Source organism: Callorhinus ursinus, unplaced genomic scaffold (assembly GCF_003265705.2).
Source record: "Callorhinus ursinus isolate GAN/ISIS: 27379988/994484 unplaced genomic scaffold, GSC_fseal_2.0 scaffold10, whole genome shotgun sequence".
NCBI lineage: Eukaryota > Metazoa > Chordata > Mammalia > Carnivora > Otariidae > Callorhinus > Callorhinus ursinus.
The window spans coordinates 38,062,686-38,089,631 of NW_027397072.1; the positions used below are offsets into that span (position 1 = coordinate 38,062,686).

The 26,946-nt window shown below is 42.9% G+C and overlaps 1 protein-coding gene across 4 annotated transcripts in view; it reads left to right on the forward strand.

The window, feature by feature from the left end:
- Positions 1–2,140: 2,140 nt before the first annotated feature.
- The window catches only part of IL36G (interleukin 36 gamma), a 111,436-nt gene continuing 86,630 nt past the window's right edge, over positions 2,141–26,946 (forward strand). For 2 of the 4 annotated variants that reach the window (XM_025868206.2, XM_025868211.2), the window contains exon 1: positions 2,141–2,283. The gene's annotated coding sequence lies outside the window, so the exon portion shown is untranslated. Of the gene's footprint in view, positions 2,284–5,896; positions 6,110–6,169; positions 6,365–26,946 lie in introns of those variants that run through there. The other 2 variants (XM_025868207.2, XM_073897410.1) reach the window with 2 other exon arrangements.

Here is a 26,946-nt window from a genome sequence, read left to right on the forward strand (position 1 = left end):
CCTTCCTTCCTTCCTTCCTTCCTTCCTTCCTTCCTTCCTTCCTTCCTGAGAAAGAGAGCATAAGCTGGTGGGGGGAAGGGGCAGAGGGAGAGGGAGAAAGAGAATCGCAAGTAGGCTTCCTGCCCAGTGCATAGCCTGACGCGGGACTCAGTCTCACGACCACTGAGATCATGATCTAAGCCAAATCAAGAGTCGGATGCTCAAGTGACTGAGCCACCCAGGTGCCCTAGGATTGTTTTTTTCTATTTCTGTAAAATATGCCACTGGAATTTTAATAGTTGTTGCATTGAATCTATAGATGGCTTTAAATAGTATGGACATTTTAACAGTATTAATTATTCCAGTCCACGAAGTTGGGATATCTTTCCATTTATTTGTGTTTTCTTTAATTTCTTTCGTTAATGCCTCAGAGTTTTCAGTGTACAGATCTTTCACCTTCTTGGTTAAATTATTCCTATTTATTTTATTGTTTTTGATACTATTATAAATGGGATTTTCTTTATTTTTCTTTTAGATGTTTTGTTGTTAGTGTATCAAAATACACCAGACTTTGTTGAACTCAGAGACCAGCAGAGTACCTGCCCAAAGTACTGCCCCAGGATAGCCTTCACATTTGTAGGATGATTGAATGACCAGGTTATAAACTGCATGGAGCCTAGGAATGGGGCCTTCCCCACCCCTTTGGCACATCTATATTACAGCACTTATAGCACTGAACTGAAACCTTGCTGGCTTATCTGGTTCCCTCAGGAAGCTGTGAATTCTTAGAGCTGGGTCTGGCATAGTGCCTGGCATGCAAACTGAGGCAGTGAAATTTTCTTACCTGCATGGGTGAGCAGGAATTTGACAGTGTTTTCCCTCAAATGAGCACATAGTACCTACTATGTGCCGGGTACTATGCTTGCTCTGTGTTGTCCATGGGAGAAAGTCCCTGACTTTTCCAAGTAGGAGGGAAATAGACTACTGTGGGGCAAGGATTGCCCAGCAAGCTGGCTCACCAAACAGCCCTCTGATTCTTAATTTGGCTCCTAGTACCTTGATATCAGGAAGGCAGACACAAGAATGCCATCTTTGATAAGTTATGTGTTCCACAGGCAATCTAAAAGCTGCATCCTGGGGGCGCCTGGGTGGCTCAGTCTGTTAGGCATCTGCCTTCAGTGCAGGTCATGATCCCAGGGTCCTAGGATCGAGCCCCGCATCTGGCTCCCTGCTCCGCAGGGAGCCTGCTTCTCCCTCTCCCTCTGCCCCTGCCCCCTGCTTGTGCACGTGAGCTCTCTCAAATAAATAAATAAAATCTTAAAAAATAAAAAGCTGCATCCTGTTCAAAGCATCAATTTTTTATGAGTTTGGTAAGCAATAGTCAGTTCCCAACTCTGAACCTTCATAAAATCGGGTGTCTGGTTCTACAGACATTTTAGAGGCCCTAAGGAGCCTGATGGACTTTTCTGTTTTACCTACACAGGCTTCACTCTGTAAATTAAGCAGTGGTCCCAAATTTCATTGAAGGAACTACCATCTTCTTCAGAGTCTTTATGCTGGGGTGAGCAAGACCTGGAGGTCTGATAGCTCTGTGGGCTCTCCTGACAGAGAACACAGAGATGCCCTCAGCCTGTTGATGTGATTAGAAGCTGAGTGAAGTTGGATGAAAGCCAGTGACAGAAAGGGAGGTATGCAAGAGACTCAAGCGTCATTTCTGAGTTAATCCATTCTGTTTCTAAGGATTTGAGATTGAGGTCAGGAATCTTGAATCTACTTCTACATCTTTTAGTATCCAGGGTGTATAAGTTCCCATTCTTTTTGCTCAAGGGAAATTTTGGAGCCATGGGGCAATGCCCCTTGACGTAGTAGTTTCTACAGTTCTGCCATGTCTCATCCCAGCCCCATAGCCTGGACCCCAACCTGGCAGCATCCTGTCCATCTCAGGAAGTGAAACTTATTGTGTCAGGCGAGCATGTTGCACAATGCATGTATCAAGCCCTGTCTCTTCAAGGAGACTACTCAGGCCATAGCACTTCCTTCCAGTCCCTAATCAACAGAAAACTTCTCAGTACAGAAATAGTTGCACTGGGGGAGGGCCTGGAAGAGTGATGATGTAAATGGCAACGCAAACCCAAAAAATGAAACAAGCAGAAGTGGGGAGTTGGCAATGCCAGACTGTAGTGGGAAGCTCCAGTTTTGGGGGGATTCTTCCCTCTTGAGTCACTCAAGCTCTTCTCACCTGCAAGTTGTCCTCTACACTGGCAGGTCATTTTCCAACACAGGAGACTGGCATTATTCAGAGCAGTAAGTGCCTTGGTACTATCTTATGTCTGATCTTAAGCTTCTAGCCTTTCTTAGCAAGATTGGCCTCACCCAAATGGTCTTCAATCATTTTGAGCAAGAAGACAGATAATCATGGGTTAGTTCTTATATTATCATGTGTAGTTGTAGTAATATCTACTCTCTGCCATGGGCCATTTTGTTCTTGTTGACTCTCTTGCACAGAAAAGCCACCATTTTCCAAGTCCCGTCTCATTCCTGGCATTGACTTCCTAATATTCTTCTTAAGAGTCTATCATTCCTTCCTACCATTCCCATGGGTCTTTCTGGTATCTGAAAGTATTTAAAATGTCCTGTGTAGCCATTCCTGTCTCCATGGATACCTCTCTCCTTTTCTTTCTGTTTTAGGGATTATTTCAGATTAGAGAGTCTGATTTTAGTTTTGAGACCTCTGCTCTTCCTCTTATAGCATCATCTCCATTGAGTCTGCCCCCTCCTGGATCCAGGTACTCCGGGCAGATAGGTAGATTCCAGGGTATTCCATTCTCCTCCCTGGTCTAGAACAAGGAGGACTCAAATATATGAGCAAGCTGCTGGGTTTGGTGAGGTATATGGTCTGCAGAGGCTTCTCCTTACTGGCTGAGTTGTTATTTCACCTCTGAGAGGCCAGTGGAAACTTGTCCTTCCTTTGGGTTCAACAGCAAAAGCCCTCTGGCAGGTGAGGTGGATGCCAGGGCATTTCTACTTTATATCTTTTCTTACACGTAATGGATATGAGATAGTCAGCCACAAACACAGGGCTTTGGTGCTGCTTATACTAGGAGTCTGGAAACATTATAAAGGACCAGATAGTAAATATTTTAGGCTTTGTGGGTCATAGGGTCTGTTGCAACTACTCAACCCTGTCATTGTTGTGAGAAAGCAGCCATAGATAATACGTAAATGAATGGGCTTAACCGGATTTGTTCTGCAGGTCATAAGATGTAGGCCCCTGTCTTACACCATTGTATTAAACCATATCTCTTGGATATAAATTTAGAAACAATACTTAAAAAAACCTGTCCTTGGGCGCCTGGGTGGCTCAGTTGGTTAAGCGACTGCCTTCGGCTCAGGTCATGATCCTGGAGTCCCGGGATCGAGTCCCACATCGGACTCCCTGCTCGGCAGGGAGTCTGCTTCTCCCTCTGACCCTCTTCCCTCTCATGCTCTCTATCTCTCATTCTCTCTCTCACTCAAATAAATAAATAAAATCTTTAAAAAATAAATAAATAAATAAAATAAAAAAAAAAAAACCTGTCCTTTATTGAGTACCAGGCACTTTTTTCATTGCCTTATTTAGTCTTTGCAATAAACTTTATAAATAGTATTTACCCATTTCACCTATGGGAAAACTGAGGCTGACATAACTTATTGAAGATCAAACAACTAGTAAATGCTGGAACCATGACTCAAACATGGTTGAGTTGAACCTAAACCAGATCCTTTTTTTAAAAATCACTTTTAATTGTTACATTTTTTGCTCCCATCTTGTGCTGTCCGCAGTGCCCATCTGCAGACCTCTTTCTCAATGATTCAATTATATTCTAAATGACATTAGTATCTCGGCAACTCTGCCCATAAATGTTTCCACACTCTTAGGATTAGAGTAAACTCTGTTCCTTTGTCCTTCCTCCTTTTCCCACCTGGCTGTGACATGTTGTATGAATTCTCTTCTTTCTCCTTCTCTCAGGGTAGCACTGGGACTTTCCAAACTGGGTATTTAGTTCTCTTCCCTTTTCTGAGTTTCTTCCTTATTCCTTTTCATTTTCTCACCTGCTACTGGTAACTCTGTTGTTTGATTTCCTTTGTCCTTTCCTTTTTCTTTAAGACTGTTAGAGCACTGTCCAAAAAACCTCTCTAAGATTACTACCCCTGGAATCATATGCTTTTAAAAAAAGTAATGCTTAAAAATACTTTGCTCCTAAAATCTGTGATGAAATAGTTCTCTCCTAAATTGTCTGTGGTGTATGTATTCTACTTGCTGGTTATTACATAATTGAAGGTGATTTGGCTATTTCCTTCCAGGAGTTAGTTAATTTCACTTCTCTAATTACTTCCTCCTTCTTGGCTGGAACTGAGTTTTCTATCTTCTGGGAATACAAAGTTCTTAGCAAAGCAACTCGGGATTTGTTGGTTGCAATGGTCAAGTCTAGAACCCAGACTCTAGGTGGTTAATCTCCTCTAATGACTGAGCAATGTGAAATGAGGAAGTCTGATTGTGTAAAGTTATTATACAAATTCTGCCCATACTTCAATACAATGGATAGATATTCCAGAATTCAGCAATCTCTGACTTGGGATTCCTTTCTCTCTCTGGCATTAGAGGTTGGAAACTCTTCCAATATGTACTAATGAATCTATGAAGCTGCCAGACATGACCCATTTTTCAAAGTAGGTTTTCACAAGGGAGGATATTTGATATGATAGTTCCAGGAGTGATCTATCAAAGTTAACTGATGACATGTGTAGGCAAAAAGTTACACGTTAGAACTGGTAGTGATTTTAAAAATATCCTTCTTAGCCTTTTTGTTAATATGCATGCTCATTTTGGGGCACCTGGGTGGCTCAGTCGTTAAGCGTCTGCCTTCTGCTCAGGTCATGATCCCAGGGTTCTGGGATCGAGCCCCTGCATTGGGCTCCCTGCTCAGCGGGAAGCCTGCTTTCCCCTCTCCCACTCCCCCTGCTCGTGTTCCTGGTCTCGCTGTCTCTCCCTCTGTCAAATAAATAAACAAAAATATTAAAAAATATATATATACATGCTCATTTTGAGTTTCAAATGATACAAAAATATTTAAAGTAAAAAGGAGAAGCCCTCCCCTCCCCACCCCCACCCCATTGCCTCTCTCACCGGATAAACCATTTCACCAAAAGTATCCCAGTCACTGCCACCCAAGGACTCACCCATCCATTCATTCATTAACCACCATCAGTTCTTTCAATAGGTCTTTTTTTTGAGAACTTCCTGACTGCCTGGGATCTGTAGATTTCTCTCCATCCTCGTACTTCATTGTAATTCAAGCCCTCTCCCTTCTTACCTTGGTCATTTAAATCATTTCCTAATTGGTTTGCTTGCTGACATGGACCCTCCATCCATCCATTCCCAACACATTAGCCACAGGGATGTCTCCACAAAGCAAATCTGGTTATATCAAGCCCTTGCTCACATCTCATCATTGGCTCCCTATCTCCTCCATGGGTGAGTCCAAGCTCCTGAGCATGGCAAGCAAGGTCCACCATGGAATCCTCTGCTCTCCTCTCCTACTACACACTTTAGCCCTCCCAAACTATTTGCAGTCACTTGAATGCAATAATATTTTTTCTAACTTCCATGCTTTTGTACAACCTGTTCTTTTTGCCTGGAACCTCCTTCTCCTCCTCGTAGTTTGTCCATTGCCTAATCCTTTAAGACTCAATTCATACTTCACCTCCTCCATGACATGCTCCTTCCCAAGCTAGATTGGTGGGTGCCTTTCCTCTGTGCCATGTGTCTCTAACATCCTCTGCAAACCTCCCTCACTGTGCTTTATTTGCTCATCTCCCTTACTATTAGCACACCTGTTGCAGGGCTGAGATTATAGCTCTTGTCTCCATGCCTGGCACATGACGGTGGTCCATGAATGTTGGCTGACCAAATGAATGAAAGCCAGGAGTGATCCTGCTGCCACTCTCACGGCTTCCATCTTGAGCAACCTTCCTTTGTTTCCTTAGAAAAGAGTATCTTGGATTTAAAAATAGAGACTCACCAGAAGTGCAATGTCCAGCTCACGATGAACTCCTCAGTAAGCAGCCTGGTTGATAATGGAGGCAGCAGGTAGGCCCCAAAGGCTCTTAGAGACTTCTGGACCTGACTGGGTGTGTTGTCCTCTTGCAGAAGTGTCGTTCCTGCCACAAAGGCACCGTGAACACCTTGCTGTCCTGGCTTGAGTCAGAGTGGTGTCCAGCTGCTCTTCTGGGGAATCCTGAGCTCTTTATGAAGTCTTCTGGGACAGGGAGGTGACAGGAGCTATCACTATTATCAGGAAGTGATAGTGTTCTCCTGTTCCGTGTTTCACCAGATGCCTGGGAGGTAAATTTCTGCAGAGACACTCCCATTTTTCCCCGAAGTGTTTCTCGAGGACTTTTCCAAATTCCTCTGAGAATTTGGGAGTTCCAGAAAGATGAAATCAGAGGTGATGACATGGCAGGGTAAACAGCTCTTAGAATGACTTCCATCATTCCAAAATGTAAGATGTGGTGTGTTTGTGTGTGCATTTGTGCGTGTGTATACAGAGGAAGGAGAATAAAACTATACATCACACCAGGCACCATGTAAGTTGTGTTTATGTGTGCATGTGTGTGTATGTACACAGAGGAAGGAGAACAAAACTATACAAGACATGGTACTTGTCCTCAAGGAATTTTTGCAAATGCCTACAATTTAAGACAGAATATGGGAAGTGTTACGAGGTGTATAAACTGCCACAGAGCGGTCGTCTGCCCTTTCCTCTACATGTGTTCAGGGACATAGCCAGGTGAGAGGAGGGACAGAAACATGATTTGGTGCTCTGTGAGTTGAGAGTGCTCTAGGCTGCCTATTGAGATGCTGTTTGGGAAATTGTGGGTTCATGTTGGAGGGATTGTTTACTGCAGAGAAGACTGAGGACCTGAGAGTCCCAGGAAAGGCATGGGGGAGAGTACCTCCTCACTCTGGACAAGGGACTATAAGAAAGAACTGGGTTGGCCTTGGCAAACCAGGCTGCGGACTAGTATCTCCACGTGATCTTTGTTGCTGTCTGGCTTGGAACCTGAAAGGAATGGGTATCTACTGTCAGACATCCTGTGGAGAGGGCATGCTGGGGCAGGAGGAGGGCCCTGGTGGGTATGGGGTAAATCTTTCTCTATTAGGCCACACGGCAGCTAGGACCAGGACTCTGGGACTTGGACCTGCCTGAAACTCACCCTGAGGGGTAAGAGAGGGGGAAGTGGGATTGAACTGGTTGCTGCCACACTGAGAGACTCCAGGAGTGAGACAGGGAAGGAGGCCTGGGGGTAGCCACACTGCCCGTGGCAGTTTTACTTCCCTTCTTTCAAGCCTCCTGCCTCATTGAAGGCAGGAAGGTGGTCTCAGAGATTTAAGGGAGGGCGACATCCCCTCTCCAGGGCTGATGTGACAGGAGCAGTTAGGAGGCATTGTGTGCCCAACAAAGCAGCCACCTCAAGAATGGTCCCAAGAGCAGGGGCCTGGGTGCCTTTCTCACTGCAGTATCCCCAGACACTAGAGCGGTGGCCAGCCAGTAGCTGGTGCTCAGTGCAGTTTGACATGAATGAATGAATGGAATGAATGAATGAATGAATGAATGTCACCAGCAGCAGTCTGAGTGTGGCAGCCTGAGGTGGAAGTCAGAGGGAGGATTCTGAGACAGTGTCTTAGGGACTCTCAGAAGGTGATCACTGGGGACACATAATTATGTCCTCATAATTAGATTTAAGGCAAATTTGACCCCAAATGAAACCCAGGCATGTTGTGTGTGGTGAATGAATTGAAAGGGAGTAGAAAGTGTCATTCAGAATGTACTAACTTGGCATGTGGGTTATTTTGAGCTGAAGGCAATGAGACTTAAAACTCAGTTTGTTACCTCTCCTGTAACTACCTAAAATAATTTAGATAAGTGGACTATACCAGAGATAGTAGGGCTGTTACCAGAGAGAACTTTTATCTGAAAGAATTTTCTGCATGGTAGGGCAAACATCTGTTTACCAAACACCTGCTCTTCTTATCTGCCTGTGAATTGCCCTCCTTCCCTCTGAAACCCCAGACCCCTACCCCTTTCCCTAGCTCAGAATGGCACACATAAGCCTCCACTGCCTGACTGCTTTGAGTCTCATATTTTTATAGGGCTCCTATACAAATGAAATGAAGTTTGCATTTCTCCTGTTAGTCTTATATAAATTTATTTATTAGACCAGCTAACAAACCTAGAAGAAAAGAAGGGAAATTTTGTCTGTCCATACAGAATCCTCACCACTGGCCTTACCCTATCCAGGAGCCCAACTTCACCTTCCCTCTCCCCGGAAGTCTGCTTCAGCAGGGCATCTGGAAGGTTTGTACTGTGCAAAGGGAGGCATAAAGAAATGGGTGTTTGGGCCCCTGCTTCGAGACATGATATGAAGGGGAGTGACTGTGTGTGCTTCGGGGAATAATGGGAGGGCTCTGAGTGCCTGGGTGGCTCACCCTTGGCTTCTCCAGGTGGCTGACATTGTTTGCCTTCAGCTGGGGCCTGTCCATGTCTGTGATTATAGGATGCTTGTGGACTGGGGAGCACAGGGTTCATAACTGTACTTGTGATCGACTCTAGGTTCCCCTCTTTAGGGCAAAGGCTCCCCCTATGTCCCTGGGTTTGGGGTAGAAGTCCGTGTGACCTCAGCATGCCCCACTGTGATGTTATTGGTTAGTTTAGGCGGGGTCTCCTTTTCTGAGGCCTTTCCAAGGCTCACACAGCCCAGCCCTGGTACTTTCTTCATCTCTCAGCCCTCTTCCTCTGGCTCACCACACCTAGCACACAGGCCTTCTGTCTGATCCTTGACTTGGCAGTCTTGCCCCTATTGGGGGCCGGGGGGGCAAGTTGATTTATCTTTTCTCATCAAGGTCTCCTTTGACCTCCAGCTCTCATTCTCTGTCTCCAATTCCAGCCACTCTCTCTCTCTCTCTTTTAAAATTTATTATTGAAGTATAGGCAGCATACAATGTTATATTAGTTTCAGGTGTACAATGTAGTAATGTAGTGATTTGACAATTCTATACATTATGTAATGCTCACCATGATAAGTGTAGTTACCATCTGTCAACTTATAATGTCTTATAATTTTATTGACTATGTTCCTTATGCTGTACTTTCCATCCTTGTGACTTATTTCTTTTATAACTGGAATTCTGGACCTCTTAATCCCCTTCATCTGTTTCACTCATCCTCATCAACCCCCTCCCTTTCTGGCAACCAGTTAGTTCTCTGTATTTACAAGTCTATTTCTCTTTTGTTTGTCTGTTTGTTTTTTAGATTCTACATATGGACGTATAAGTGACATCATATGGTATTGTCTTTCTCTGTCTGACTTCACTTAGCATAATACCCTCTAGGTTCATCCATGTTGTCGTAAAGGGCAAGATCTCATTCTTTTTTTATGGCTGAGCAATATTCCATCACATATATACATATATAATACACACACACATATATAATATATATATCACATTTTTTATAAAACTGGACAGCTACATGCAAAAGAACAAACCTGGATAATTGTATTACACCATACACAAAAATAAACTCAACATGGATTAAAGGCTTAAATGTGGGACCTGAAACCATAAAACTCCTAAAAGGAAAAGGCAGTAATCTCTTAGATATGGGTTTTTGCAGCATAATTATGGATATGTCTCCTCAGGTAAAGGAGACAAAAACAAAGATAAACAAATGGGACTGCCCCCAAATAAAAGGTTCTAGACACTCATTAGCACATTACTCCTATGTATTTTCTTCTTGCTGTCTGAAATGATCTCTTATCTGTTGTTTGCTGACAGATTGCTCCACTAGCCTGTGGGCACGACTGGAGCATAACTCCTGCTGTCTTATTCCTATTGTGTCCTTAGGCCAGGGTGGGAGATTCTAATTTTTGAGTGAGAGTGAGCAAATGAGCCAGCTGACTCCTGTCTCAGGTTTCACTTCTCGCTTTCCAAAGAATGCAGGCCCGGAAAAATTAGTGTCATTTGGTTCAGTGCCTTTGGATGGGCGGTTTGTGTCCCTGGCTCCTGCCTGGTAGAATGTGCTGCTCTGGCTGGCTGCATAGGTTCCCTTGCCCTCTCTTACTTCTTACTGCCTCTTGGCAGTTCCTTCTGAAATTGCTTATTCAGTCTAGAGAATGACAGTCTTGCCCAACAGGATTCTGCTCCACATAGGCTTAAGGCAACCAAGAACTCTTGCTTGGATCTCTCCTACTGAGTTCCTGAAGTCCGTTTATAGCTGAGGAACTAGACTACCCCTGCAGATCGGGCAGGTTGCAGACTCCTGTACAGGTGCCCAACTTCTGGCTTGAGTTCTCCCCACACTGGGTGGTTAGGTGGAGAGAGGGCAAGGTGTTACTCTGTGCTCCTGAGGAAGCCCAGGACTGAAATCTCAGCCAAGGGCCACATTCTTTAGAGGAACTGGCTCAGCTGGCCCCGACATTGGGGGTTGGCCCCTGCCTGATTGTCTTATTATAAATGGCTTCATGGACAAGGGTACTAGACTAGTATGAGCGGAGATGCGGGGAAAAGGGAGTAAGCCCACAATGTTTTCTCTGAACCTACAGTGGACTTGTTGGCTTTAACACAGATTGTCAGACCATTAGCTCTTAAGTTATCCTGTGGACAACGAGATCTCAGGAGTCAGTCAGACTTTGTGAACTCTGGCAAGATCCTTGACTCCCTCTTTCCTGAGATTGATTCCTTAGGAGACACTATTTTAAAGTATCACGGATACAATAGGATTTACCTCAGTTTCACTTTGTTCACTGGACAGGGAAATTTGCTCTTGCTTCTTTTAAGTGCTAGTCATAAGGAAAGCAATCCTACAAAAAAGTAAACAAACTCATCATTGTCAATACCCAGAACATAACTTTTCAATTTAGTCTCCCCCAAGTAATAAGCCTCCCTTGTTGGTTAGTAGGGAGCTGCTTTGAGTGTGACTGTTTGGGAACACATCTGACCTTCCCCTCCAGTCTTAAAGCTCCTAGAGGGCCATGACAAAATCAGCCACTTCTCCTCCTATGACACCTTGCTTATGATGAGCACTCAACCAAGGGTTGGAATTATCACTGGAATGAAGGATTCCAGGAGGCATTCAGTGGGTGAGTCAAAAAGACCAAAGAGGGAATCAGATGAAGCTCTACCCTCCTAGACTTATCTCTGAAAGTCACTCATCTTTCTGGCCAGATGTCCTTATGTTAAAATGAAGACAACAAGACCTATCTCTCAAGGTTGTTATAAAGATAAACAAGGTCCTGTATGTGAAAGTCTCTAACACAGAGGTGGACCATGCTTGACACACAGGAAATACTAGTTTGCCTCCCTTCCTCCTTCTTTCTTCCCTTCCTACTGAGAGTGGCCTCCTTTTCACTGTTGCCACGGAATCTCTGATAGTAGTGATAATCCAACAGGGATCACTGGTTATGTGTGAGTATGTGTGCATTAAGACTGGAAAATGTCAACTGGCAACATTCATTCATAAAGAACTCACTTTGCCTGGGGCTGCAGTGGGGATGGGGAATCTTGTTTCCCAGCATGCATCACTGTCCCTTTGTTTCATTGGTTCCTTGGGGCCTTTGTCCAAATGGAGCTCCCCAGTGGACTCACCAGACATGGGTGTCCTGAGTTTTCCAGCATCCTTAACAATTTAGCATCATCCATTCCCTAAAAGTATAATTGCCTTTCATATAGTATTTCCAGTATTGCTAGGAATACAAAGATGAATTAAACATGGGTACCTCTTTTCAGGGAATTTATCTTGAATACAAGGAATTAATAGTAGGTGCTGAGAAGAGACACTCCTTTTTGCCACCCTCAAGGCTTGGAAAGACTCTTGGAAAGACTCCATTTAGGCAATCATGCACACAGACATCCTCCTTTCTGACCACAACCTTCCTGCTTTCTCACCCCCATACTCTCAAAGCACCAATTATTCACCCTTATCAGGACTGCTAGCCCATAGACATCCTCCCTCTCTGTCCTGCTTTGCTTCCTTATTTAGCCAGTTTAGTTAATATGCTCCATCTTTTCAACCATTTTCTTGCTGGTCTTCTCAGCAGTCTTTCCCTTTTTCTTTCTTTCTTTCTTTTTTTTTTTTTTTAAGATTTTGTTTTTTTTTTTTTTTTGTCAGAGAGAGAGCACAAGCAGGGGGAGTGGCAGGAAGAGCAGGTAGAGGGAGAAGCAGGCTCTCTGCCAAGCAAGGAGCCCTATGGGACTTGATCCCAGGACCCTGGGATCATGACCTGAGCCGAAGGCAGACGCTTAACCCACTGAGCCACCCAGGCGTCCCAGCCTTTCCCTTTTTCTTCCCTAGCACTTCCTAGGCAAAACCCCAGGCCTGGTTATATTGACGGTCTGCTTCTTCTGCATCTCTGTTGGGGCTACTGGGGGCTGTTGGAGAAAACTACCTGGCCTCACAGATGACTGCCACCTGGATGCATGGGCACCACCACCCACTGGGCTCTGACATTGTCTGGCAGTCCTATAAAGCTCTCCTAGTGTGCTGTGCACAGCAATCATTTCAAATACTCACCATTGACCTCAAGTCCTGACTTTGTCTCTCCCCTCATACCTAGTCCTTAAAAAATAGACACCATCATGTGAGAGCTCCCACAGCATTTCCTTTTTTTTTTAAAAAAAAAGATTTTATTTATTTGAGAGAGAGAGAGAGAACATGAGTGGGGGGTGGGGGTGGGGAGAAGCAGAGGGAAAGGGAGAAGCAGACTCCCTGCTGAGTGGGGAGCCTGACCTGAGGCTCTATCCCAGAACCCTGGAATCATGACCTGAGCCAAAGACAGACACTTAACTGACTGAGCCACCCAGTTGCTGGAATGGTAGAGGCTTTTTATCCTACATGGGCTCTTCCTTCTACCCAGGTCCCGAACCTCCTGACCCACTGTTGTATAATGAACAGTTTATCTGGTTTTTGCCCAGATTCCTGTCGGAACTTCTGAAACTATTGGAATTTTTGATTCTCGGCAGTGCCCTTAGATAACTTCAAGATGGAGGCTAGTCTCCAGAAAGACCAACCATGTGATTAGAAGATTGGGGCTTTGAACCACATGATGGTATCAGTCAACTCTTTCTCCCAGCCTCCTGGGCGGGAAGAGGAGAGGGACTGGAGATTGAATTCACTCACGTGGCCAATGATTTAATCAATTATACTTACATAATGAAATCCCAGAAAAACTCTGGACACTAGAGCTTGGAGAAGTTTCCTTTTGTTGAACACAGTGATGTACTGGGAGAGTGATGTGTCCTGATTCCACATGGGGAGAGCATGGAAGTTCTGTGTTCCCTCCCAGACCTCTTCCTCTATGTCTTGCCATTTGACTGGTTCTCCTGATTTGTGTCCTATATAATAAAATAATAATAATAATAGCACATTGCTGAATTCTGTGAATCTTTTTTTTAAAATTTTTAAAATAATTTTTATTGTTATGTTAATCACCATACATCATTAGTTTTTGATGTAGTGTTCCATGATTCATTGTTTGTGCATAACACCCAGTGCTCCACGCAGAACGTGCCCTCTTTAATACCCATCACCAGGCTAACCCAGCCCCCCAACCCCTCCCCTCTAGAACCCTCAGTTTGTTTTTCAGAGTCCATCGTCTCTAATGGTTCGTCTCCCCCTCCGACTTACTCCCCTTCATTCTTCCCCTCCTGCTATCTTCTTCTTCTTTTTTTTTCTTAATATATATTGCATAATTTGTTTCAGAAGTACAGATCTGTGATTCATCAGTCTTGCACAATTCACAGTGCTCACCATAGCACATACCCTCCCCAATGTCTATCACCCAGCCACCCCATCCCTCCCACCCCCCACCACTCCAGCAACCCTCAGTTTGTTTCCTGAGATTAAGAATTCCTCATATCAGTGAGGTCATAGGATACATGTCTTTCTCTGATTGACTTATTTCACTCAGCATAACACCCTCCAGTTCCATCCACGTCATTGCAAATGGCAAGATCTCATTCCTTTTGATGGCTGCATAATATTGCATTGTGTATATATACCACCCCTTCTTTATCCATTCATCTGTCGATGGACATCTTGGCTCCTTCCACAGTTTGGCTATTGTGGACATTGCTGCTATAAACATTGGGGTGCACGTACCCCTTCGGATCCCTACATTTGTATCTTTGGGGTAAATACCCAGTAGTGCAATTGCTGGATCATATGGTAGCTCTATTGTCAACTGTTTGAGGAACCTCCTTACTGTTTTCCAGAGTGGCTGCACCAGCTTGCATTCCCACCAACAGTGTAGGAGGGTTCCCCTTTCTCCACATCCCCGCCAACATCTGTCGTTTCCTGACTTGTTAATTTTAGCCATTCTGACGGGTGTGAGGTGGTATCTCATCGAGGTTTTGATTTGGATTTCCCTGATGCCGAGCGACGTTGAGCACTTTTTCATGTGTCTGTTGGCCATTTGGATGTCTTCTTTGGAAAAATGTCTGTTCATGTCTTCTGCCCATTTCTTGATTGGATTATTTCGTTCTTTGGCTGTTGAGTTTGATAAGTTCTTTATAGATTTTGGATACTAGCCCTTTATCTGATATGTCATTTGCAAATATTTTCTCCCATTCTGTCGGTTGTCCTTTGGTTTTGTGGACTGTTTCTTTTGCTGTGCAAAAGCTTTTTATCTTGATGAAATCCCAATAGTTCATTTTTGCCCTGGCTTCCCTTGCCTTTGGCGATGTTTCTAGGAAGAAGTTGCTATGGCTGAGGTGGAAGAGGTTGCTGCCTGTGTTCTCCTTTAGGATTTTGATGGACTCCTGTCTCACGTTTAGGTCTTTCAACCATTTGGAGTCTAATTTTGTGTGTGGTGTAAGGAAATGGTCCAGTTTCATTCTTCTGCATGAGGCTGTCCAATTTTCCCAACACCATTTGTTGAAGAGACTGTCTTTTTTCCATTGGACATTCTTTCCTGCTTTGTCAAAGATGAGTTGACCATAGAGTTGAGGGTCCATTTCTGGGCTCTCGATCCTGTTCCATTGATCTACGTGTCTGTTTTTGTGCCAGTACCATACTGTCTTGATGACAGCTTTGTAATAGAGCTGGAAGTCCGGAATTGTGATGCCGCCAGCTTTGCTTTTCTTTTTCAATATTCCTCTGGTTATTCGGGGTCTCTTCTGGTTCCATACAAATTTTAGGATTATTTGTTCCATTTCTTTGAAAAAAGTGGATGGTATTTTGATGGGGATTGCATTGAATGTGTAGATTGCTCTAGGTAGCACTGACATCTTCACAATGTTTGTTCTTCCAATCCATGAGCATGGAACGTTTTTCCATTTCTTTGTGTCTTCTTCAATTTCTTTCCTGAGTATTTTATAGTTTTCTGAGTACAGATCCTTTGCCTCTTTGGTTAAATTTATTCCTAGGTATCTTATGGTTTTGGGTGCAATTGTAAATGGGATCGACTCCTTGATTTGTCTCTCTTCTGTCTTGTTGTTGGTGTATAGGAACGCCACTGATTTCTGTGCATTGATTTTATATCCTGCTGCTTTACTGAATTCCTGTAGGAGTTCTAGCAGTTTTGGGGGGGAGTCTTTTGGGTTTTCCCCATACAGTATCATATCATCTGCAAAGAGTGAGAGTTTGACTTCCTCTTTGCCGATTTGGATGCCTTGGATTTCTTTTTGTTGTCTGATTGCTGTGGCTAGGACTTCTAATACTATGTTGAATAGCAGTGGTGAGAGTGGACATCCCTGCCGCGTTCCTGACCTTAGGGGAAAAGCTCTCAGCTTTTCCCCATTGAGAATGATATTGGCTGTAGGTTTTTCATAGATGGCTTTTATGATATTGAGGTATGTAGCCTCTATCCCTATACTCTGAAGAGTTTTGATCAAGAAAGGATGCTGTACTTTGTCAAATGCTTTTTCTGCATCTATTGAGAGGATCATATGATTCTTGTTCTTTCTTTTGTTAATGTATTGTATCACGTTGATTGATTTGCGGATGTTGAACCAGCCTTGCAGCCCAGGGATAAATCCCACTTGGTCGTGGTGAATAATCCTTTTAATGTACTGTTGGACCCTATTGGCTAGTATTTTGGTGAGAATTTTGGCATCCATGTTCATCAAGGATATTGGTCTGTAATTCTCCTTTTTGATGGGGTCTTTGTCTGGTTTTGGGATCAAGGTAATGCTGGCCTCCTAAATGAGTTTGGAAGTTTTCCTTCCATTTCTATTTTTTGGAACAGTTTCAGGAGAATAGGTATTAATTCTTCTGTAAATGTCTGATAGAATTCCCCTGGGAAGCCATCTGGCCCTGGGCTTTTGTTTGTTGGGAGATTTTTGATGACTGCTTCAATTTCCTTAGTGGTTATAGGTCTGTTCAGGTTTTCTATTTCTTCCTGGTTCAGTTTTGGTAGTTGATACATCTCTAGGAATGCACCCATTTCTTCCAGGTTATCTAATTTGCTGGCATAGGGTTGCTCATAATATGTTCTTATACTTGTTTGTATTTCTTTGGTGTTGGTTGTGATCTCTCCTCTTTCATTCATGATTTTGTTGATTTGGGTCATTGCTCTTTTCTTTTTGATAAGTCTGGCCAGGGGTTTATCAATCTTGTTAATTCTTTCAAAGAACCAGCTCCTAGTTTCGTTGATCTGTTCTACTGTTCTTTTGGTTTCTAGTTCATTGATTTTCACTCTGATCTTTATGATTTCTCTTCTCCTGCTGGGTTTAGGATTTATTTGCTGTTCTTTCTCCAGCTCCTTTAGGTGTAGGGTTAGGTTGTGTATTTGAGACCTTTCTTGTTTCTTGAGAAAGGCTTGTATTGCTATATACTTTCCTCTCAGGACTGCCTTTCCTGTATCCCAAAGATTGTGAACAGTTGTGTTTTCATTTTCATTGATTTCCATGAATTTTTTTAATTCTTCTGTAATTTCCTGGTTGACCCATTTATTCCTTAGTAGGATGCTCTTTAGCCTCCATGTATTTGAGTTCTTTCTGACTTTCCTCTTGTGATTGAGTTCTAGTTTCAAAGCACTGTGGTCTGAAAATATGCAGGGAATAATCCCAATCTTTTGGTACCAGTTGAGACCTGATTTGTGACCTAGGATGTGATCAGTTCTGGAGAATGTTCCATGGGCACTAGAGAAGAATGTGTATTCTGTTGCTTTGGAATGGAATGTTCTGATAATGTCTGTAAAGTCCATTTGGTCCAGTGTTTCATTTAAAGTTTTTATTTCCTTGTTGATCTTTTGCTTCGATGATCTGTCCATTTCAGTCAGGGGCGTGTTAAAGTCCCCCACTATTATTGTTTTGCTGTCAATGTTTTTCTTCGCTTTTGTTATTAATTGCCTTATATAATTGGCTGCTCCCATGTTCAGGGCATATATATTTACAATTGTTAGATCTTCTTGTTGGATAGACCCTTTAAGTAGGATATAGTGTCTTTCCTCATCTCTTATTACAGTCTTTGGTTAAAATCTAAATTGTCTGATAGGATTGCCACCCCAGCTTTCTTTTGGTGTCCATTAGCATGGCAAATGGTTTTCCACCCCCTCACTTTCAATCTGGGGTTGTCTTTGCATCTAAAATGAGTCTCTTGCAGACAGCATATCGATGGGTCTTGTTTTTTAATCCAATCTGATAGCCTATGTCTTTTGATTGGGGCATTTAGCCCATTTACATTCAGGGTAACTATTGAAAGGTATGAATTTAGTGCCATTGTATTGCCTGTAAGTTTACTGTTACTGTATATTGTCTGTGTTCCTTTCTGATCTATGCTGCTTTTAGGCTCTCTTTTTGCTTAGAGAACCTCTTTCAATATTTCTTGTAGGGCTGGTTTTGTGTTTGCAAATTCCTTTAGTTTTTGTTTGTCCTGGAAGCTTGTTATCTCTCCTTCTATTTTCAATGATAGCCTAGCTGGATATAGTATTCTTGGATGCATATTTTTCTCGTTTAGTGCTCTGAAGATATCTTGCCAGTCCTTTCTGGCCTGCCAGGTCTCTGTGGATAAGTCTGTTGCCAATGTAATGTTTCTACCATTGTAGGTTACATATCTCTTCTCCCGAGCTGCTTTCAGGATTTTCTCTTTGTCTCTGAGACTCGTAAGTTTTACTATTAGATGTCGGGGTGTTGACCTATTATTATTGATTTTGAGAGGGGTTCTCTGTGCCTCCTGGATTTTGATGCCTGTTTCCTTCCCCACATTAGGGAAGTTCTCTTCTATTATTTGCTCCAATATACCTTCTGCCCCTCTCTCTCTTTCTTCTTCTTCTGGGATCCCAATTATTCTAATGTTGTTTCGTCTTATCGTATCGCTTATCTCTCGAATTCTGCCCTCGTGATCCTGTAGTTGTTTATCTCTCTTTTTCTCAGCCTCTTTATTTTCCATCATTTGGTCTTCTATATCGCTGATTCTTTCTTCTGCCTCATTCATCCTAGCAGTTAGTGCCCCCATTTTTGATTGCACCTCATTAATAGCCTTTTTGATTTCGACTTGGTTAGATTTTAGTTCTTTTCTTTCTGCAGAAAGGGTTTCTCTAATAACGTCCATGCTTTTTTCAAGCCCAGCTAGTATCTTTAAAGTCATGATTCTGAACTCTAGGTCCGACATCGTACTAATGTCCGTATTGAGTAGGTCCCTGGCAGACGGTACTACCTCTTGTTGTTTTTGCTGAGGTGATTTTTTTCGTCTTGTCATTTTGTCCAGAGGAGAACAGATGAATGAGAGAACAGAATACTAACAGGTTAACAATGTCTCCAGCAAATATACTCTATACAAATCAGAAAAGACCTGAAACCAGGGGACAAGAAAGGGAAAGAAAGAAGAGAAAAAAAAAGGAAAAAGAAAAAGATAAAAACAAACAAAAACAGAACAAAACAAAACAAAAAAAACAGAATATGATCAAATATGATCAGGCTAGTGCATAGATCAGTGCCACACACTAGCTTTTGGGCATATTTTGGTCTGTTAGAAGAAAGTGCCTGCTAAAATTTTAAAGGAAGAAAGACTTATATATGTACAAAATAAGGGTTGGTACAATGAAGGGATGGCAGATGAGTGTAAAGATGAAAATTATAAAAGATTTTGTAAAAGGAATTGATAAGATAAGAAGTTGTTTTTAAAAAGAAAGAAGATTTAAAAAGAAAAAAAAGAAAAAAAAGAAAATCAAAGGGAGAGAATGTGATCAGGCAGGAGAATAGAACAAAGCCATACACTAGTGATTTAGGGTATAGTTTGATCTGTTAGAAGAAATTGTATCTCAAAATTTTAAAGAGAGAACAACTTATATATATATGCCAAAAATAAGGGTAACTACTATGAAGGGATAAAAATATGACTCTAAAAATGAAAAATAAAAAATGTTTTTTTAAAAAGCGATTGATAAGATGTTGTTTGAAAAAGGGAAAAAGAAAAATTAAAAAAAAGTTAAAAAAATTAACTTTGAAAAACTAATGAATTATGGTAAAAAAGCCATGAATTCTATGTGCAGTATTTCCCTAGCGCTGGAGTTCTCCTGTTCTCCTTGATTGGTAAACTTGGTCTTGGCTTGCTAGCGGTTCGTGTTGATCTTTTGGGGGAGGGGCCTGTTGCCGTGGTTCCCAAATGTCTTTGCCGGAGGCGGAATTGCCCCGCCCTTGTGAGTCTGGGCTAAGCAAGCTGCTCGGGTTTGCTCTCAGGAGCTTTTGTTCCCTGCAAGCTCTCCGTACAGCTTTGGAGGAGCAGGGCGAAAATGGTGGCCTCCCACTCTCCTCCCGGAGGAGCTGAGAACTCGGGGCCCCACTCCTCAGTGTGCCCCCAGAGAAAAGCAATCACTCCCATCTCCCTGGTCTCCAGCCGCACTGCGTGCTCACCCGGCCTGTGATCCAGCGTTTCTATCTCTGGCACCCGACCCCGTATGGAGTCTCTAAACCCAGCAGATCTCTGCGGTGCGCTCCCGCGCCGCTGCTCCCTGGGGAGGAAGGGGAGTCTCCCCGGCTCTGTTGCTTGTTGGGTCCCTTCTGGAGGAGCAGTAGCCCGAGTGGGCCGCGGATCACAGTTTATGGCAACCCCGAGCTGAGAGCCTGCGCCTTGGCTCCGTCTTTGCAGCCGGCTTCCCTGCTCCGATACCTGGGAGCTCTGCTGCACTCAGGCACCCCCAGTCTTTCTGTGACCCCGAGGGTCCTGAGACCATACTGTCCCGCGAGGGCTCCACCCCCTGCTTAGCCACTGGAGCGACGTCCCTCAGCGGAGCCGACTTATATAAGTTCCGATTTTGTGCTCCGCGGCTCTATCACTTGCCAGAAGTGGCCGACGGAGGCCCCCTCCCCCGCCGTCTATCCTCCCAAATATCGCCTCGGATTCACTTCTCCGCACGTCCTACATTCCAGAAAGTGGTCGCCTTTCTGTTCAGAGTGTTGTTACTCTTCTTATCTTCGATCTCCTGTTGAGTTCGTACGTGTTCAGAATGGTTTGATCCCTATTCAGCTGAATTCCTGAGACCAGATGAAATCCAGGTCTCCTACTCCTCTGCCATCTTGCTCCGCCCCCCCTCTGTGAATCTTTCTAATTAAAAAACCTGAGGGGGTCTTGGGAACTTCTGAACTTCTGAATTTAGCCAGTCAGTCAGAAGTGTGGGTGGTCTCTGGTCAGGAGAGTCCTATTGGGGACCACGCCCTTTAACTTGTGGGGTCTACGCTAACTCTGGATAGTTATTGCTAGAATTGAATTGAAGTATACCCAGTAAGGGTTGAAATGGAATACCCATCTTCTCAAGGACCTTGCTGTTGGTATCTCTCCCCTCATCTTTGACCTTTTACTCTCTACTGGCTCCTTCTTACCAAACCCTCTCATGTCTTGCTTATCTAAATCAAAACAAAACAAAACTGCTTTGTTTCTCTTAAAAAAGTGCCCTCTCTTGTTTTCCCTCCCACTCCTCAGCCCTCAACGCTTTTGCTTCCTCCCTCCACTTGATTGTAACTTCTTTCATGAAGGCCATCCTTGTCCCCATAGTCAATGATCATTTTTAGCCTTTTAACAAAAAACAACAAAAAAACTTGACTTCTCTGCGGCATTTCACACTATTGATCATTTTCTTCTTAAACTACCCCCTCTTGCCCCAGTTTCTTCAATACCACCCAGCTTTTCCTTCAGCGATTCCTTTCCCAGTCTCTTCTCTAGTCTTCTTCTGTCTGTCCCTTAACTATGCCAAACTACTCCACTTCTCGCCCTCCTTTTTGATTTCTGCCCATGAAAGTCGCACCATCCATCCAGATACCTAGGGCATCACCTTGAATCTTTCACCTTATTCACCACTCTAACCTCATGTCTAATGAACCACCATGCTTAGTTCCTTTTACTTTCCAAGTACCTCATGTCTCTGTGCATTTACACCCTCTGCTTCTGTTGCTCCCCAGTCCAGATGACAACCTCCAGCTCACTTCCTCAGTAGTCTCCCTGCTTCTAGTTGTGTGACCCTCCAACCTGTTCTCCACCCTACATCTAGAGTAATATTTCTAGAACAGATGCAATCATTCATGTAGAGCCAGAGCCTATGTGGGGCCTGTCCAATGGCAAGTGCCAGTGACTTTTTGTTGAATGAAGGAATGAGTATTATGTCCTTGCTGAAGACCCTTCAGTAGTTTCCCATGGCTCTTAGAATCCAGTCTTCTGGGCACAGTTTCTGGGCCTCTTGACCTGGCCCTTGCACACTCCCCTTTTTGGCCTTGAATGTATCATGCTCACCCTCCTTCTACCCGCAACACCCCTCCCTTTCTTTGGCCGAGTAACTGTTATTCATCCTTACATCTCAGCCTTCATGGGCCCTTTTCTGCTTCACCTGCCATATGTCCTAGTCACTTCCTGCTCCACCTATTATATACTTATTACATTGTATTGCAATTGTTTGCAGTACTAATTTACACACCCATTAGCAGTATCTCACATCCCCATCACTCTACATTCTTGGCAACACTTGATGTAGCCAAACTTTAAAAATTTTGACAATCCATTTGGTGTAAAATGGTATCTTACTATATTTTAATTTCTATTTCTCTAATTTTTAATGAGGTAGAGAATCTTTTCAAATGTTTCTTAGCCATTTGTATTTACTCTTCTATGAAATGCATATACTTTTTCCTGCTGGATTTTTTTCTTGTTTATTTGTAGGAGTTCTTTATATATTCTGAATACCAATCTTTTGTGACAAATTTTATATTGCAAATTTTATATCCCGGGTTGTGACTTGCCTTTCCACTTTTTAATGGTATCTTTTAGTGAAAAAATGTTTAATATTTAAAATGGTATCAGATTGATCAGTTTCCCATTTATGGTTTATGCCTTTGGTGTCTTACTTAAGAAATCTCTCCCTGCCCCAAATTACAAAGATATTCTACTATATTTTGTTCTACAAGTTTTAAAGTTTTGCCTTTTCACATTTGTGCCTTTATTACATTTAAGAGTAGCTGCATAAGGACAGGAGGTATGGTCTTGTTTCATGCTGATCCCCAGAGCTCTGTGTAGTGACTAGTACCCAGTAAGGGATCAGTGAGTGAATGAATGATTGAATGATTAAAGGTAGAAACAGAGTGGTGTGGGAATTCAGAGGGAGCAAGAGGTACCTTTGAAAAGGTGAAGGAGATAAAGTAAGGTAGTGGTTCTCAATCCTGGGTCTACATTGGAGTTCCCTTGGGAGCATTAAAATGTAGAGGGCTCCACCCCAGAGATTCTTCGTGATTGGTCTGAGCCATGGCCTGGGCATCAGGTGATCCTAGTGTGGGGTCAGGGCTGATAGCAGCTGGATTTGGAGGTAAAATAATTCTGTGGTCAAGGAAATAGGATCTGGACTCAGCACACCTGTGCTTGAATTTCAGCCTTCTCACTGACTAGCTGTGTGCTCTTATACTCTTTGAACCTGCTTCTTTACCTGTAAATGGGTGTAGTTAACACCTACCTGCCATGGTGGTTGTGAGAGTTAGAGGAGATAAATGTGTTCCCAGAAGGAAGTGTGTTCTTAATAATTTGTAGCATTTACTTACTTACTTACTTACTTACTTACTTACTTAATTTATTTGTATTTTTCAAAAGCCGATGACCTTTGAGCCAGACCTTGATGCCTGGGTGAGACATAAATATGTGCTGATCGAGAGAGAAGGGCAGGTCAGGTGGAAAAACGTCATGATTCAAGGGGGTGGGGGAGGGAAGACATTCTCAGGGAGAGTTAGCAGGCCAGTTAGCACTGAAAAAGACTGCAAAGAAAGAGAGAAGTGGGGAATCTGCCAGGGGAGACAGGTGGTGACCAGGTGCCAAGGGTATGGCTTTTCAGGGGTTCCTATGGGCACTGCTGTCTTCCCAAATCTCCAGCCTAGCCATAAGTGAGCAAGGATTCTGGATTCTCTCTCTCTTTGTTTCTCTCTTCATTCCCAGAATAGAGCAGTGACTGGCTTTTACGAGGAGAGTTAAGGCAGGGTGGCAGTGGGGATCAAGAGAGAGAATGCAAGAATGCTCTACATATTCTCTTATTGAATTCCCACCTTAGTACCTGTTAAGGCAATCTACTCCAGGGCAATGCCCAATAGGGGTTATTCTCTCTCTCCCTCTCCCATATGCCTAGATTATCTTTTTTTTCCATTTCTATTCTGTTATTTATCATATCTGTCCTGTGCCACACTATTTCACATCCATTCCTCTTTTCTAGATTCCAGCTGTTCCTGGAGGTTTAGATCATTTCCTTGTTATTTTCTTGTCCCTCAGAGCACAATGAGTGCTTAATAAATGGTTATTGATTTAAATGAAATTTTATTTAAATGGTTATGTTTCACATCTAATTGGCTCCTGGATCATTGCATTCTGTTCTAACATAACCAGGGATGGGGAACCATATCAAAGGCAGGACTATGCCTTGTAGAAGTGCATGAAACCCTCTCCCTGGCTGCTGAAAAAGAGCATGGGAAGGTGCAAAAACAAAACGTTCCATTTTTAGAAATGGAAAAATGTGACACTTGTCACACTTAGGTGTATTTTACCATGAAGTTATTGTTGGTGTCTTATTATTGCTTTGTTTACCCAGATATGGATTTATCCTCCCGTATAGGGAACTGAGGACAGGAATTTTGCTGATGCAGACTTTTGATAGGGAAGCCAGTATTCAGAGAATTTCTATCATGCAGTTTTTGAATTGTTTTGCATTTCTTTAATATTTATTTAAATTGGTGGTTTAACTTAGTTGTGAAGTCTGATCAAATGTTTGGGATATTCTCATAATGATGGCTTTGGTTTTTAGAAAAGTTATTTGTAAGTTATTATTTCTGGCAATACTTAAACAACATGGTCATTTGTTTCGTAAGGCCTATCTTAGGTTGTGACAGTGAAACTATATCATCCCTGTGTAGATAAAGGCTTATTTTTTTGTTCTCTGTAGCAGGATATAAACTTAGCTTGTGCCCAGAAATAAATCAGGTTAGTAAAGTATAGTTTACTAAGAAAATGGGTGGGGCAAGACAATCTGTTTTATTTACTTTGTTGGAAATCACATATCCATTAGGAGACTGTTCTGACTGACCATGACTGTGAACTGACTAAAACAAGAGTTAACAACATCAATTTACATTTTAAAAGAATCTTTATTTGTTTTAGATGGGTTGTTGGTTTGATAGCCTGAAGATTTATAATTTGTGGGAGAGTTGGCTGTTCCCCTTAATGGTTTGACTTATTTCAAAGTTATACGTAGTTTTGTTGTGAAATAGTCTGGATTCTCAAAAAAATGTTGACTTGTATAATGCTGAGAAGTACTGAGCCACTCATCTGAAAGAGTAGACCTGAGAAATAATTTGAACTGGTTTATAGATGGACAGTACTGACATCTACCTCTGTCCTAACTGGCTGCTCAGATATAGACAGGAGGGGATGAGAGGAGTAAGGATTCAAAAGTAGATGCTGAGCTATGCATGATCTGGTTGATTTACAACACAGAAGACTGGGACAATGGACCTCAAGGAAAAGGGGTGTACATTTATTGATCCCACTACGTGAAGGGCACTATGATAAACACTGGAAAAATGAAGCTGAATAAGAATTGGTCTCTGATCTTAAGAGGCTAACAGGTTTTGGGGAAGACAGACAAAAATATTTAATAAAAATATTTAATGTTACAAATGCTCTGATGTTCAAGAGATCAAGAGGAAGATTGGTTGATTGAGTTTGGGAGCATGGGAGAGCACATTCCTGAGCATCTGCTACGGTAAGGACCCTGGATCATGACGTGAGCCGAAGGCAGATGCTTAATGACTGAGCCACCCAGGCACCCCTGGTACTGAGTCTTAAAGGAGGAATAGTACATTAGAGGGGTGGGGAGTATCAGGCAAAAGGACTTGAGGTAGGGTCTCTGCAGGAAGTGATGAGAGATGAGACTAGGTAGTAGGCAGGGACCAGATTAAGAAGGGCCTTGTATACTAGGCGAAGGAGATCTGAGTGATACAGTCAGTTTTGCATTTCAGCAAGTTCATTTTCCCACTATGGCGTAGAAAGGGCTGGAACTGGGCCAGGCTCAAAGCAGGGAGACAGAAAGTCTGGGGGAAGTGATGATGCCCTGAAATAAGGCAGCAAGGGTAAGGGGAGAGTATAAGAGACAGAATTGAGATTTTTCCACAGTGAAATCAGAATAGACTTAGTGACCAATTGGATAGGAGTGGGAATTCAGGAAACAAAAGTTGAGGATAACTCTGAGACTTATAGGTTGACCCACTAAAGTGGCATTATCTAACACTACCTGGAAGCCAGGGGGATTATCGACTTTGTTTACTTTGGGCAGAGTGATGTAGGAGGAGTTATTGCATTAAAGTTTGGATACATGAATTTGGTATGCCTTTGGGATTTATAGGTAAATTTCTCCAGATGGTGGTTGAATATGTCTGTCTGGGATGAGGAAATAATAACAATTTGACTGTTGATGCACAGTTGGAAGTGGTCATTGAATTTCCCAGAACTTAGAGTAGCTGAATGGAGAGGGCCACCCTGAAGGAGCTGGGTGAGGAGCTAGGGGAATAAATGCTCTCATCTCTCACCTCTCTGCTTCTGACTTCCTCTCCGTTTCTCCTTTTGGCTAAACCTGACTGAAATCCAGACAGCAGGGGAGCCCAGTGGATGTAGTCCCATATAGGTTAGCCTCCTAGGGACCAGAGCTGGATGGAAAAGGGTGTTGGAGGATCTGGGGGTTCAAAAGGAATATGTCCAGGACAACCACCATCTGAGGGCAGGTAGTACAAGAATTGTCAGTAAAGGAGACTGAGGAGCCAGAGGCCAGAAGAAAAACCAGGCAACACAGAAGCCAAAGGGAAAACGAAGTGGAAATGGCCAACGGTGCCCAATGCTGCAGAAGTCAGGCAAACCAAGGATTGAGTCCATTGGATTTGACAATTAGGAGACCTTCACAAAAGTAGTTTTAATGGAGTGTTGGAACCAAGAGCCAGCCAGTTAAGGTGGATTAAAAAATAAAAAGGATTTTCATTTCTAGCAATATGGATGACTAGTTATATAGAGTAATATCTCCCAGTGAAAGATGTCTGAAAAAGCTGGATAAACTAGTTTTAAATAAAATATTTTTAAAAACATGACTGAACTGATAAAAGAAACAGTTTGATGCCAGATGCAATGGGAAACTTATTCTGCAGCTGAGGGTGAACACTAGAGTTGGCCAAGAGTTGGTTTGTTACAGAGGAACAACAATTAGAATGATGGCAGACTCTTCAACAGTGATAGTAAAGCCAGAAAACAGTGCAGTAGTATTTTCATAGTATTGTGAGTAAATGCTATCAACTTAGGGTTGTGTACCCAGTAAAACTATCATATAAGAGTAAGAACCCATGCAAAGTTGTTAGTGATGAGAGGATTCATACCAAGAGAACTTTATTAAAGCAGCTTCCAAGGGCAGTACTACAGGGTGGGGAAAATGACC